The sequence below is a fragment of the Protobothrops mucrosquamatus genome, unplaced genomic scaffold (assembly GCF_001527695.2).
Source record: "Protobothrops mucrosquamatus isolate PMUCROS unplaced genomic scaffold, P.Mucros_1.0 scaffold2459, whole genome shotgun sequence".
NCBI lineage: Eukaryota > Metazoa > Chordata > Lepidosauria > Squamata > Viperidae > Protobothrops > Protobothrops mucrosquamatus.
Genome location: NW_015388531.1, coordinates 337,157 through 352,409, shown reverse-complemented (window position 1 = coordinate 352,409; position 15,253 = coordinate 337,157). Strand labels below are relative to the sequence as shown.

Below are 15,253 nucleotides of genomic sequence, written 5' to 3'. Positions count from 1 at the left end.
TTTTCCTTGCAATATTGGAATATTTATTATTAAGAAAATTAATCATACTTTTCTGGCACGTCACTCTGGTGTCGCCAAGCCTGTTAGCAGAACCATGTCTTCAGGGCCTTTTGAAAGATTGGGGGGCAATCTTATTTCCACAGAGATGATGTTCCACAGGGAGGGAACCACCACGGAAAAGGCCCTCTTCTTGATCCCAATAGATCAGTGTTTCTCAACCTTGACAATTTTAAGGCATGTGGACTTCAACTCCCAGAATTCCACAGCCAGCAATGCTGGCTGTGAAATTCTGGGAGTTGAAGTCCACATGCCTTAAAATTGTCAAGGTTGAGAAACACTGCACTAGATCAAGGGTAGGCAACCTTGGCTCTTTTATGACTCATGGACTTCAACTCCCAGAATTCCTGAGCCAGCCATGCTGAGGGGAAAGGGAGAGGTTTCCATGCTGAGCCATGCTGGCTCAGGAATTCTGGGAGTTGAAGTCCATGAGCCATAAAAGAGCCAAGGTTGCCTACCCCTGCACTAGATGGACCTCCTTAAGAGAGCAGAACTGTAACATTCCCCGTCTCCCCATTTTGGTGCGTCAGGTAGATGTAACTGGGGAAACATGTTCCTTCAAATAACCTTGGCCTAAGCCATGTAGGCCTTTAAAGGCAACAACCAGCACCTGGAATTGCCCCTGGAATCAAAATGGCAGCCAATGCAGCTCTCACAAGAGAGTGTTAGCAATAATGTGATCTTTGTTCTCAATTTTCCACTATCAAATACAGGCACAATTCGTTTACAAAAGAGATTCTTTGTTATTCTCAAGAAAACAGCAATGCACATTAAAAAAAAAAGAGAACAAATTAGAAATAGGCAAATAAGGGAGGATCTTCACTTCTGTGGACCTGTTCTATGAGGGGAAGAAATACCCTTTTTACTCGTTGTGAAAAGCAGAATGCAAGACTGTTAATAACATTCAAGATTACTTCCCGCAAAGTTGTCACAACTTAATTCCACTTCACCAGTTGCTGTTAATGGAGAGGTGGAAATATACTGGGGGATTTTTTTCTTTTCATGACATAAAGCCTACAATCCCACGTATTACGGAGGAGTAAAAACTTAAATAATCAATTCTTTTTGAGACAAAAAAATATTAATAAAACATCTCTACTTTGCTAAACTTGACATTCATAATGTGGTTTCTTTGGTTTTGACTTGGAAGTCTGAGAATGCTTTAGAAATCATGGTTTATGACAACACAACATACAAACCTAGTTTATATAATAAACCATGGTTAAAACATTGCTGTGTTATCTTAGCCTATGAATATACAAGTATACAGGCAAATAGTTCAATCATCTCTTTTGAGGCAGTATTTGGAATTTACAGAAAAACTTATATTTTGAAAAGCTGGAATATTTTTTCTCAAAAGGAAAGATACAAGCAGTCCTCAACATACGACCACAATTGAGCCCAACATTTCTGTTGCTAAGCGAGACATTTGTTAAGTGAGTTTTGCCCCATTTTACAACCTTTCTTACCAAAGTGAATTGATGCAGTTATTAAGTTAGGAAGACGGTTGTTAAGTGAATCTGGCTTCCCCATTTGCTTGTCAGAAGGTCACAAAAGGGGATCACATGCAACCTGAGACACTGCGACTGTTGTAAATATAAGCCAGTTGTCAAGTGGCTGAATTTTGATCATGTGACCATGGAGATGCTGCGATGGTTGTAAGTGTGAAAAACGGTCATAAGTCACTTTTGTCAGTGCCTTTGTAATTTTGAACGGTCACTAAATGAACTGTTGTTGTAAGTTAAGGATTACCTGTACTAATTAAAAAATGCAGCATGATTCCGTGCCAACATCATAAAGGATAAACAGAATTTGGAATTTAGCAGTGCAAAAATCCTAGCTGGGCCTTTATTTGTCAATTCTAGCTACTAGTCCTTATTGGTGACCTGAAGAAGGGCTGAAAAGGAAATCAAAATAAAAGAAGTCTCTATATTTTCTCATTAAATAATGAAATAATAGATAAATAATCTATGAGATGTCTTATCTGACTTTAGCTATTAGGAAGCACAGCCTTGGGGAATTCTCCCAATAACTAAAGCTATACACACTAAAGTAAGAATAGGGATACACAGATTTCAGAATACAGTTTCCTAATGTGAATTAAAAAAAAATATTTTTAAACATGCAAACTGCTTGATCTGCACAGCATTTTTCATCAGTCACTATGGAAAAGTAGATATTTTCAGCTTTAGAAAGGGTAAAGCAACATATTTGTAACGTGCCCAAGCTGTATTACCTCTGGGTGTTAATGTGCACTATTGGAGGCAGAGTGATTTTTTAAAAAGTTATTTTTGTTTAGATACAGCAAGTATCCAGTTATAATTAATTGGAGGTGACAATTATAAATACAACTGTGTCCCCAGGTTAACAAGAAACCAGAAAAAACACAAGTCATTCACATGTTTCTCGCTTGGGCTGAAACTCTTCCAAGAAAAGTAGAGAGATATTTTTTTAATGTCTTATTATGCCTTATCAATTAAAATACATTTAAGTCCAAGCTGTATTAATTATGCATGTGCATAAAATGGCAAGACTTTCCTTTCTCCGGCAAATGATCACAAGGAACCAGCTCAAGTAAAGCTAAACATAATTCTTCATTTCAGTTTTTACAAAGGATTGGTGTTTTAGGGCTGATCAGACCATTCTCACCAGATGACCTCACCGTTATTTTTTTTTTTCTATATAAGGTAGAAATGGAACCACTATGGTTGATTCCAATGGAGCCAGAAGTAAGGTACTGGTTTGAGGTTGCTGGAAGCCCTCTGGTGCTGAGCTGATCCTTGTGGGCCTTGTTTACCAAACTGGGTAGGCCAGGGGTAGGCAACCTTGGCTCTTTTATGACTCGTGGACTTCAACTCCCAGAATTCCTGAGCCAGCTATGCTGAGGGGAAAGGGAGAGGCTTCCAAGCGGAGCCATGCTGGCTCAGGAATTCTGGGAGTTGAAGTCCACGAGTCATAAAGCAGCCTAGGCCCAGGCCAGAGGTAGGCAACCTGGGCTCTTTTGTGACTCGTGGACTTCAACTCCCAGAATTCCTGAGCCAGCCATGCTGAGGGAAAAGGGAGAGGTTTCCAAGCTGAGCCATGCTGGCTCAGGAATTCTGGGAGTTGAAGTCCACGAGTCATAAAAGAGCCAAGGTTGCCTACTCCTGGGGTAGGCCTTCAACCTGTCCCTTGCCTACACAGAGTTAGAGGTGTCTTCCGAAGAGTGTTCATGCTATCCAGTTGCTGTTTTGGAAACTTCTCTGGGGCTTTAGGAGACTCTCTCTCATCTTCATCACTTCTGCCGTTCTTCTTGTTGTGGTTAAGTAATAATATAATAATAATAATAAAGTTGGAAGGGACCTTGGAGGTCATCTAGTTCAACCCCCTGCTCAGGCAGGAAACCCTATACCATTTCAGACAAATGGTATAGGGTTACTTGCCTTCTCCTCAGAACTCTGCTTTGTCAGTCCCAACAAGCTGGTGACTGGGAATGTACTAAGGCCAGAGATGACCATTTTTAAGGGAAATGGTATGAAAATGGTCTTTTGGAGCTCTTTATTGCATCAAATAGATCAGAGGTCCCCAACCTTTTGGGTACCAGGGTTTTTCCACGGACCGGAGGGGTGTGTGGTTTTGAATACTGCCTGCATCCCGAGGATGGAGTTTTTCTTCTTTGGGTGGTCCACTTGCTGGCATCCTGTGGACCGGTGCCGGTCCACGAACTGGGGGTTGGGGACCCCTAAAATAGATGACAAAAACTCCACTTCTCCACTGGATCGCGCATTTATGTGTCCGACAAAATGAGATGCTTTGCAGATCTTAACCCCAAACTGCTTGGATATTTCCGGCCCAGTGTTCAGATAGTCCTCTACTTAACAATCATTCATTTAGTGACTGTTCCAAGTTACAACAGCACTGAAAAAAATGACTGGTTCTCACACTTATGACTGTCACAGCATCCCATGATCATGTGATCAAAATTCTGGCACTTGGCCATTGGCATTTATTTATGAGAGTCGCATTGTCCCCGGGGTCATGTGATCGCTGTTGGTGTTGCTTCTGACAAGCAAAGTCAAAGGGGGAAGCCAGGTTCACTTAACAACCACATGATTCACTTAACAACCATGGTGACAAAACGGGGTGTGACACACTTAACAACTGCCTTGCTTGGCAACAGAAATGTCAGGCTTCATTGTGGTCATCAATCGAGGACTACCTGTAGTAGATCACAAAGCGAGAATTATTTTTCTCTCTGTTGCTTTTGTGAACACATTGAGCGCTTCTGTACCGGAGACAAATTCCTTGCGTGTCTAATTACACTTGGCCAAATAAAGTATTTAGGAGTCCCAAAGGTGCTTTTCAAAAGGCAATTGGACTTTCTTGGGGGGGTTTTTTTCCTTGAAAACATTTTGCTTCTCACCTAAGAAGCTTCTTCAATTCTGGATGAGAAGCAAAACATTTTCAAGAAAAACAACAACAACCAAGAAAGTCTTGTTGCCTTTTAAAAAGCACCTTGACCTGGATAATTGAGAACCTTCATATCACCTGATTCCCTCAGTACTGTCTTATGTTTAAGTATATTTTCCAATGTAGTATGGCCGTATTACTTTTATCCTTCTCATCTGTTCCACTATGTTGTCTTATGGGTATCATTATTCTGATTATTATTACTTTGATATATATTTATTATTACTTTGTTTTGCATGCATCCTGAGAGCTTATGCACTAGAAACAAATTCCTTGTGTATCTAATCACAACTGGCCAATAAAGCTATTCTATTCTATTCTATTCTATTCTATTCTATTCTATTCTATTCTATTCTATTCTATTCTATTCTATTCTATTCTCCATTGCATCTATTCTATTCTATTCTATTCTATTCTATTCTATTCTATTCTATTCTATTCTTATAATCCATTCCCTATTCTATTCTATTCTATTATTATAATCCATTCCCTATTCTATTCTATTCTATTCTATTCTATTCTATTCTATTCTATTCTATTCTATTCTTATAATCCATTCCCTATTCTATTCTATTCTATTCTATTCTATTCTATTCTATTCTATTCTATTCCATTCCATTCCATTCCATTCCACTCCACTCCACTCCTCTCTATTGCATATTCTATTCTATTCTATTCTATTCTATTCTATTCTATTCTATTCTATTCTATTCTATTCTCTTTCCTTTCCTTTCCTTTCCTTTCCTATCCTATCCTATCCTATTCTCTATTTCCTTTCCTTTCCTTTCCTATCCTATCCATCTCCCCCAGCATTTTTGTTAGGGGGGGGGAAGCTGCCTCTTGGTTTTTCTCCTCTCTGCCAGAAAAGAGAGCTTGCCGGCCGTCTCCCCGTGGAGGGGAAGGAATGGAAGGGAGGCGCAGAGGCACAGGGGCCTTGCCAATCAAAGAACGAGAGGCTAAAGTGAACACAGATGAGGGCCGCAGCTCCTGTTACTTAATCAAAAAGGCTGAAAACCGAGTCACCGGGGCCAACACAAAGTCATGTGTTAGAACAACAGCTGATCTGTATTAAAGAAGATTAACTCGCCGTGCCACAGCGGAGGGCCCTGGATTATTTTATGTACTTCCCCTGCTATACAAGCCGTCAGCACAATTATTGCCCTGCGAAGTGAATGACTGATCTGTAACCACAGCTAAACAGCAGGCTGCTTAGGGGCCTGGCCTGCCTCACGAAGATGGATTTTCATAGCATCAAAGCCCTTTTAATGGGCTCCCCTGTTCCCAGGCACAAGGTCCCGGTTTTTTTTGCCGGCACGGGGAACTCAGGATGAAGGCTCCCTGTCCAAAAAGATTTGGCCAGTTGTCACTTGACAATTCCCAACTAGCATGAGGGAGGAGTGTGGAAGGGGGTGGGGAAGGGAGACGGGACAAAGCAAAGGACAGATAGGTAGACTGGTCTCTGCTTTGGAGGATTAAAAAGAAAATAAAGGGAAGGGAGAGAAAGAGAGAGAGGGGGGGAGAGGGAGAGGGAGGAGAAGTACAGACGCTTTTTGAACACAACCAACTGCTCCGTCCACAGCTGAATGCAATGCGCTTAACAAATAACAGCAATTTAGCTATGCTTGCGAGGAATAGCTTGAGTCACTTTGCATTAGCATCTAGCTGAGTGTTAAAGTCATTTCTACATGGGGAGCAGGAAAAAGGAATTTCAGCTCCAAGCAGCCTTTCAAGAATGCTTAAATATTTGAATATAAATTCCTTTGTGCTTGCCGTGATTTTGTCTTACATCTGACCCTCCACGTTCTCACCACACAATATTGCTTTGCTGCCTCCGTGTTGCTTTTCCGGGGCTTCTCAATGTTTACTCATCGTTCTCTTTCTGTGCCTATTTCCACACCCCCCCCACTCCCCATCTCACTCCCCTTCCTCACAACCTCTAAAATTGATCTTATGTAGTGGTAAGATATATATTATGACAAGCGTTTTTAATCTCCAGGGATCCTTTCGGGAAAATCTCCTGAAACTGTAGCAGTTTTTCCTTATTCTACAGCGATAGGTTCCTCTTAAAATTCATGTAGGTTACTATATGGAAACCTCACAGATATAGGGGTTATGAGTGACAAAAAGGGGGGGGGCACATGGAATGGAAGAGATGCTACCTCACCTGAGGTAGTTCTCGACTTACAACTATTGTTCAAAGTTACAATGGCACTAAAAAAAAGTGACTTATGACCGTTTTTCACACGTATGACCGTTGCAGCATCTCCAGATCGTGTGTCAAAATTTGGATGCTTCATATGGATGGTTCATATTTATGACCGTTGCTGTGTCTCCGGGTCACGTGATCTCCTTTTGCGACCTTCTGACAAGCAAAGTCAATGGGGGAAGGCAGATTCACGTTATAACTGTGTTATTAAGTAAACAGCTGCACTGATTCACTTAACAACTGTGGCAAGAAAGGTCATAAAATTGAGCAAAACTCAGTTGACAACCTCGCTTAGCAAGGGTCTGATTGTAAGTCGAGGGCTGCCTGTATTGACTTGTGATTTCCCTTGATTGTTTAGGAAATAATTCAGAACACCTTCAAGTACAACTTTCCTTCTTAGCAAGATGGACAGGATCGTTTCAGGAAATGCTGTTGACTTTAACCTACAGCTTTACACAGCTGTGAACTTTCACAAGGCATCATCTAATGCCAGAGATATCCAAACGTGGCAACTATAAGATTTGTGGACTTCAGCTCCCAGAATTCCCCAGCCAGCCATGCTGGCTGGGGAATTCTGGGAGCTGAAGTCCACAAGTCTTACAGTTGCCAAGTTTGGAGATCTCTGATCTAATGAGACCTTCTCTGTGGTGGCTCCCTCACTGTGGAACATCATCCCTGAAGAAAAAAAATGGCCCCCATTTTGACACTGTTAGGAAAGGCCTAAAGAAATGTTTTTTCCTGAAGGTTTGGGAACTTCAGGGTGATATGGAGCCCATCAAGATCACTTTTATTATCATTTTTTACTATGGCACACTGGCACACATTAAAAATGAAATTATGTTGCCTGCTCTCAGAACAATACACATACATAACATACATATAGACATGTTATATACATATGTATATACCTACACTCTTACACATAAATATATACATGTGGTTGGTTTAATTATTGTAATCAGAAGAGTGGGCATTTATTGAGATTTTGTATTGGGGTTTTATTTCTGTAAGCTGTCCAGAGTCACTGTGAGTTGGGCCACACATAAATTTACTTAATTAATAAATAAAATATTTTTTTAAAAAAAAATTGAGAGAGAGAACAAACGGCCAGGCACTCCACATTTTAATGAGGTAAAACACAAGCTATAGCTTCCCGCCTGTTTTACTCTTTTTGTTTTGGGTTCATCCCCACCTTATATGAGGTAAAAAGATGGAAAATGAAAAAAAAAATAGGGCTGCCTCCATTCCTATAATAAGAGACGAAAGGACATTTGTTTGGAAGTCAGATTCTTAAAGTCAAATGTGCCCCATTCTTTATCTTGTTCCAAAATTTTCTCTGATCTGCCAAGTGGAGTTTGTTCCTCAGGACACAGGCTTTTTTTTTTTTTTTACAACTGCATGACTAACATCAACAATCTGCAAGTTTAGTTCCCCTTTCTTTAAACCTGGTAGATTTCTAGATTCTATGATAACTGCTTTTTCCATGCCTCTCTCTTCTAGGCCAGAGGCAGCCAATATCATGAAAAGGTGGAGATATAGAATGGCTATGTTCAGGTAACATGCTTAGCTAGAAGTAGTTAAAAGATGCTGGAACTATATCCATGCCACCCGCTAAGTTTTTTAAGTTCTACATTTCATTGGCTTAGTTTAACATGCTGTGCAAAGGATTTTATTTCATCGTTATTTTAGTTTAACTCAAGGTGATGTACATATATTGTATTTGATGCTCTGGTGGGGCAGTGGTTAGAATGCAGTATTGCAGGCAAACTCTGCCCACAGCCTGGAGTTCGATCCTGACAGGGCTCGAGGTTGACTCAGCCTTCCATCCTTCCGAGGTCGGTAAAATGAAGACCCGGATTGTTGGGGGCAGAGAGTGCTGTAAAGCGCTATGGGGTGGTATATAAAGCGAAGTGCTATTGCTATTGCTCTGTCCTGTTTTCCCCACAGCAATCACCTGTGAAAGAAAGACGATGGCCAAAGTCATCCAGCCATCATGTCTGCCTCAGCGAGAACAAGAAGGATTGAACTTAAGACTGTTTGTGGGAATGTAATGACTCTAGGCTGATGATGCACTTAACTCCACCCCCTCAGCTCAACCTAGTCTTCTCCTACAGTCCATGCCCAGTGGTGGGATTCAGCCAGTTCACACCAGTTCGATAGAACTGGTAGCTAATTTTTCATTGCCCAGGTCCAGAATGGACTTCCGGAAGTAGCATCCACACAGAGAACTGGTTGTTCACATATTTGAATCCCACCACCGTCCATGCCCCAAACCTTCTCTATGATAGTACTTCCAAGCCATGAATCCCCTCATCTTGCACGTGTGTCGACATATTTCCTGCCTAAATGTCATACCTTGCTGAAGGATATCTTCTTCCTCTTAGCCCAGACTCCAATTTGTTCAGATTGAACTACAATCTCATTTCCCCCCCCCCCATGACATTGCCTCAATGGGAATTTGTCGCCACTAAATTTGATAAGTAGCCCATTCGTCCCATTACCCAGGTTTTTAATATAAAGGCGGAATAATTCTTCACCTAACACCGATCTGCAGGACATAACAGATATATCCTCCAACTCACTGTCTACAATCAATAACACTGACTCTCTGAATGGGGTACCCAGCCAGTTGTGGATCCAACTTTTTGCAGTACCGTCCAAATGAAATCCCTGGTGCCCACCTCAATTTTATCAGAGAAAATGACCGCTCTAACACAGTGATATATTCCTCGGCAGCAATGAAACAAGAACCTGTACACTGTCTTTTTGCATTGGACTTGCATAGAACTCTTAAGCTTTATGCCACCTTATTGCTGTAATGTGATAATAAATTCAGGGGACATTCGGCATAGATCTGAGCAGAGTTTATTTCTTTTAGTCAGCTAGCTGTATCAGTTTTAAGGATTGTGCATTCCACATCTGTAAAGACTGAGAAAGATGGAGAAATGCAAAAATCATTGCCTAGGCCAAGGGTAGGCAACCTTGGCTCTTTTATGACTCGTGGACTTCAACTCCCAGAATTCCTGAGCCAGCACGGAGGGAAGAATTTATTTCTTGTGTTTATTTCTTGTGTTTCTTGTGCAATGGAATGTATAGATAAGTACAGAAATCTGTAGGAAAACTTGGATAGACATTGCTAAAAAGATAGGGGAGGGAGGGGATGGAAAGAATCTTCTAGAGGTCAAAATTTTATACCTGGGGAGAAAATCAGAAACAAAAGAGTTGCAGTTACTTCTGATCTCCCATAGGTCGCAAAAGATGAGGGCATGACCCTGGGACATTGCAACTGTCATAAATATGAACCAGTTGCCAATCATCTGAATTTTGATCCTGTGACCACAGGGATGGTGCAACAGTGGTGCCACAGGGGCCATAAGTCACATTTTTCAGTGCTGTTGTAACGTTGAACGGTCACTAAACGAACGGTTGTAATTTGAGGACTACCTGTAACCTACGTTTTCACCTTTTTTTTTTCCACCTTTTTTTGGACCAGATGGAAAAGTCTCCCTTTGTTAGAAAACTGAGACTAACCCAAAGGATGTTGAATCCATGTTGAAAGTCCTGAGCTTTCATGAGTTGACCGATTTCCAAGTGAACAGGACAGAGGAGATAACGATGTGGAAATTGATAGCAACGCCTGTCTCACTTTTTTAAAAAACTTCTCCTGTGTTTTGATCTAATCTGACATGCTGTTTGATCACTTTGATAGATGGAGAATCAAAAGGGGACTGGGCAGCCTCTTTTGTGACTGACGCATGTTATTAAAAAGCATAAACTTTGTCGCCTATTCATTTGATATGCAAAAAAAAAAAACCACACACACACAACCCAAAACAAAATCAAAGACGGGAGCCAGTTATACCGAAAAACACCCACAGTTGCGCCTCTCACAAACTGTACCCTTAAAACACAACTCTGCCATTTTATGGCTAGAATATTTTCACAATCATTTTACTTGGTTCCTGGGTGACAGACCTCCATTTTCAGTGTTATGAAAGTGGCAGCAATACGCCTATTCACATACTCAGCAAGGGACAGAAAAAGTCATCACTCTGAAACTTCACAAAGGAGCCTCGGGTGGAAAATAACACACAGACACACAGAGAGAAATCCAGAGACTCAGATACGCTACTACTGGGCAGAAGAGAGTAGAATGATACTTTTATTGGGATTTGCTCGGACTTCAGTCCTTGCTTCCTATTGTAGACACAATCTTCAGTGGGCAAAACTTCCACTGAAGATTATGGCTAAAGTACAATGCAGGTAGTCCTCGGACTTACGGCCACAACCGAGCCTGAAATTTCTGTCGTTAAGTGACACATTTGTTAAGTGAATTTTGCCCCATGTTATGACCTTGTTGTTAAGTGAATCACTGCAGATGTTAAGTTAGTAACCTGGTTTGCTTCCCCACTGACTTTGTTTGCCAGAAGGTTGCAAAAGGGGATCACGTGACCCCGGGCCCCTGGAACTGTCATAAATACGAGCCAATTGCCAAGCGTCAGAATTTTGATCACATGACCATGGGGATACTGCAACGGTCGTAAGTGTGAACCATGGTCGTAAGGCACTTTTTTCAGTGCCGTTGTAACTTCAAACGATCACTAAATGAATTGTCGTAAGTCGAGGACTACCTGCAATGAAGGACCGTATTTTCCCCATCTTAGATAATGTATTATTTTATTTAGTTAAACTGATCATTTTAAACCAACTTTCATTTAAACCCATGGGCTTGGCATCAATTGGCCAATATGAAAAACCAAATGCCCAATCTCTATAGAAGTTGGGTCAGATCTAAATAATAATAATAATAATAATAATAATAATAATAATAATAATAATAATAATAATAATAATAATAATAATAATAATAGTAGTAGTAGTAGTAGTAGTAGTAGTAGTAGTCATCTAGTCCAACCTCTCTTCAATGAGATTTTCCTTGTTAAAGCAAGAGAATGCAGAAAAGACACAAGTAGGATAAACACCAGATAGTAGACAATACCCTAATCAAGAAAGTACTTACTCTCTAAAGAACAGCCTAAAAAATGAACCAGGAAGACTGCTACCAATACTGACAGGGCAAGCCACTTGTATATAAACAGAGAGTAAACCCTACTCCATTCTTGCATTGATGACATTACCTTGTTGGGTAATGAAATGTCTGCAAGAAAACATTCAAGCTCAGAGAGCATAAAGGACCCCACAGTTCAACCCTGAGCTATAAATATTCTCCACTACAGGATTAAAATGTTCAGAGCATATATTAAAGTCGTCTTCCACATTTGATTTGTCTCACTCACATGCCTTTCCCTTTGGGGTGTCACTATCACCACACGGGGTAGGTTAGGCCAGAAATTATGACTAGCCCTAGGTTTGCTTGATGAGGCTGGTAAGTAACTGGGGATTTGAAATTAGGTGAGCTAGGAAGAAGCCTGACATTGCAACTTAGACACCACATGGATTCTGAAATTGAAGAGAAAGAGAGAGTAATTATATGGCCTGCTTCTGATTACAATTAGCATGCCTGCTCCAGTCACTGGGTTCCCCAGCAAAGAAACTGTGATTTGCGTTTTAGTGTATCTCTCTATGAATGATAAGGCTGGCCATTAAAAGTGCAAATCAGAACTGAGAACACAGGAAGATCTCTGCTGGATCAATCAAGCATCCGTTAAGGCCAGAAGCTCCTTCCCAAAGTTACTAGAGAGGCAGGCAACACCTGAACTTTGTGCCACTGTGGCTCCAGACAAATAAAATCCAATGCTATGCTGCAGTACAGTAGTCCTCGACTTACGACCACAACCGAGCCCAAAATTTCTGCTGCTAAGCGAGACGGTTGCCAAGTGAATTTTGCCACCTGTTACAACCTTTCCTTGCCACAGTTGTTAAGTCAATCACAGCAATTGTTAAGTTAGTAACACGGTTCTAAAGTGAATCTGGCTTCCCTTATTGACTTTGCTTGTCAGAAGGTCGCAAAAGGGGATCACATGATCCCGGGACTCGGCGACCGTCATAAATATGAGTCCATTGCCAAGTCCATTGCTGCAGCTGCCAAAAAGGCCAACACAGTGCTAGGCTGCATTAACAGAGGGATAGAATCAAGATCACGTGAAGTGTTAATACCACTTTACAATGCCTTGGTAAGACCACACTTGGAATACTGCATCCAGTTTTGGTCACCATGATGTAAAAAAGATGCTGAGACTCTAGAAAGAGTACAGAGAAGAGCAACAAAGATGATCAGGGGACTGGAGGCCAAAGCATATAAGGAACGGTTGCTGGAATTGGGTATGTCTAGTTTGATGAAGAGAAGGACGAGGGGGGACATGATAGCAGTGTTCCAATATCTCAGGGGCTGCCACAAAGAAGAGGGAGTCAAGCTATTTTCCAAAGCACCTGAAGGCAGGACAAGAAGCAACGGATGGAAACTAATCAAGGAGAGAAACAACTTAGAACTAAGGAGAAACTTCCTGACAGTTAGAACAATTAACCAGTGGAACAACCTGCCTCCAGAAGCGGTGAATGCTCCAAGACTGGAAGTTTTTAAGAAGAGACTAGACAGCCATTTGTCTGAAATAGTACAGGGTTTCCTGCCTGAGCAGGGGGTTGGATTAGATGACCTCCAAGGTCCCTTCCAACTTTATTACTACTACTACTACCACTACTACCACTACCACTACTACTACTACTACTACTACTACTACTACTACTATTATTATTATTATTATTATTATTATTATTATTATTATTATTATTATTATTATATCTGAATTCTGATCACCCGACCACGGGGATGTTGCAAGGGTTGTTTGTAAGTTTGAAAAATGGCCGTAGGTCACTTTTTTCAGTGCCGTTGTAACTTTGAATGTCACTAAATGAATTGTTGTAAATAGAGGACTACCTACAGTTGAAGATTTCATCTTCTTCTCAAGACTACTGGCCACCGATAGACTTGACGTAGTCACTGAGAGCTAACGGCTATCATCACGTCTTACGGCAGCAATTTCCATAAACAAACTTGTTTGACCAAATCTGTGACAGTTCCCCAGCAGGTCTTACAGTTGCCGAAGTTGGACACCCCTGGTTTAGTTATTATTAAAGAGACAAACTCAACCGTGTTTCCTTCCCTGCTGTAAGCTGGTTGAAAATCATTTCCAAAGAAGTTACAACAAGCTTTGTGACTGTAAGCTTCGGGTTTCTGGCTCAAACTGGGGTGGAGGAGCAACTGCTATTAATCAGGATAGATCTGAATCAGAAAAGGTACTTATTTTCCTTTTTAGATGTCCCCCACCACCCTGGCAGCTGCTATTAAACTGTATAAACTAGACATGTTATCTGTTGCGTAAACAAAATTTCTGCATTGACCCAAAGCCTCTGTGTTCAAATAACAACCCCTGCTTATCAGTGTATAGACAGTATTCCAGATTATTGCCAACAACGCTGACTCTTGTGGCTCCCGTCACCGGCTACTCAATAGTTTTTGCCAGGGAATGTGGTGGCACTAAAGCAACTTGCATATTGTTTAATTGAAGGTGAGTCAATAAGCCCAGGTCTTTTCTAACTTTCCTAGACGTCCAATTAATCTTGGATGGGCAAACTAAATATTAGGGTCTAAGAGCTCTAAAGCTGCAATTTGTAAAGTTGTAATCTTGCCTCATTATTACCACAATTGCTGCTGCTACTGCAGCTACCACTGCAATTATTCCTAATATTATTGATGATATCAGCACCATCAAAGCACTGTTTCTACGGGTGTTTCTCTAATTAACACAGTCGTTAATTCCCCGTGTTATTCTTTCTATGAACTGATCAGTGGGGGATTTTGGAGAAAGGGACAGGAAAAAAATGAACGTGTGTTTTCTCTTTGATTTCTTCCTTGAATATCCAGCGTAGATCAGATAGGAAAACTATTCTATCTCAAGGCACCCCCTTCCCCACACTGGTTGCTAGCTACTTCATGATTGCTTTCATACAACATACTAAATCCAGATTAATTTAACTAAACCTGGGACTCGCAGGAGAAATGATATTAATTAAACATGATGGACTGGATATGTCTATAGTCTAATGAAGAGAAAGTCTAGGGGTGACATGATAGCAGTCTTCCATTATTTGAGGAGCTATCACAAAGAAGAGGGGGTCAACCTATTCGCCAAAGAATCTGAAGGCAGAATAAGAAGACATGGATGGAAACTAATTAAGGAGAGATCCAACTTAGAACTAAGTTGAAATTTGCTAACAATGAGAATCATTAATCAGTAGAAGTTGTCGCAGGAAGTTGTGAGTGCTCCAAATTGTGGAAGGGCTTGCTGGTATGTTGGCTGCTACCAGAAACATGTACCAATAATGACTTATTTTTGGCCAATGACAAAGCCAAGAAACTGGCTTCATTCTAGCAGTTTAAAGTTTGATTTAGGCACGGAAGAAGAAGAAGAAGAAGAAGAAGAAGAAGAAGAAGAAGAAGAAGAAGAAGAAGAAGAAGAAGAAGAAGAAGAAGAAGAAGAAGAAGAAGAAGAAGAAGAAGAAGAAGAAGAAGAAGAAGAAGAA

At 40.9% G+C, this 15,253-nt stretch overlaps 1 protein-coding gene across 1 annotated transcript in view; it reads right to left on the bottom strand.

Moving 5' to 3' along the window:
* The window catches only part of SOX5 (SRY-box 5), a 106,074-nt gene that overhangs the window by 35,016 nt on the left and 55,805 nt on the right, over nt 1-15,253 (bottom strand). The window lies entirely within an intron of this gene.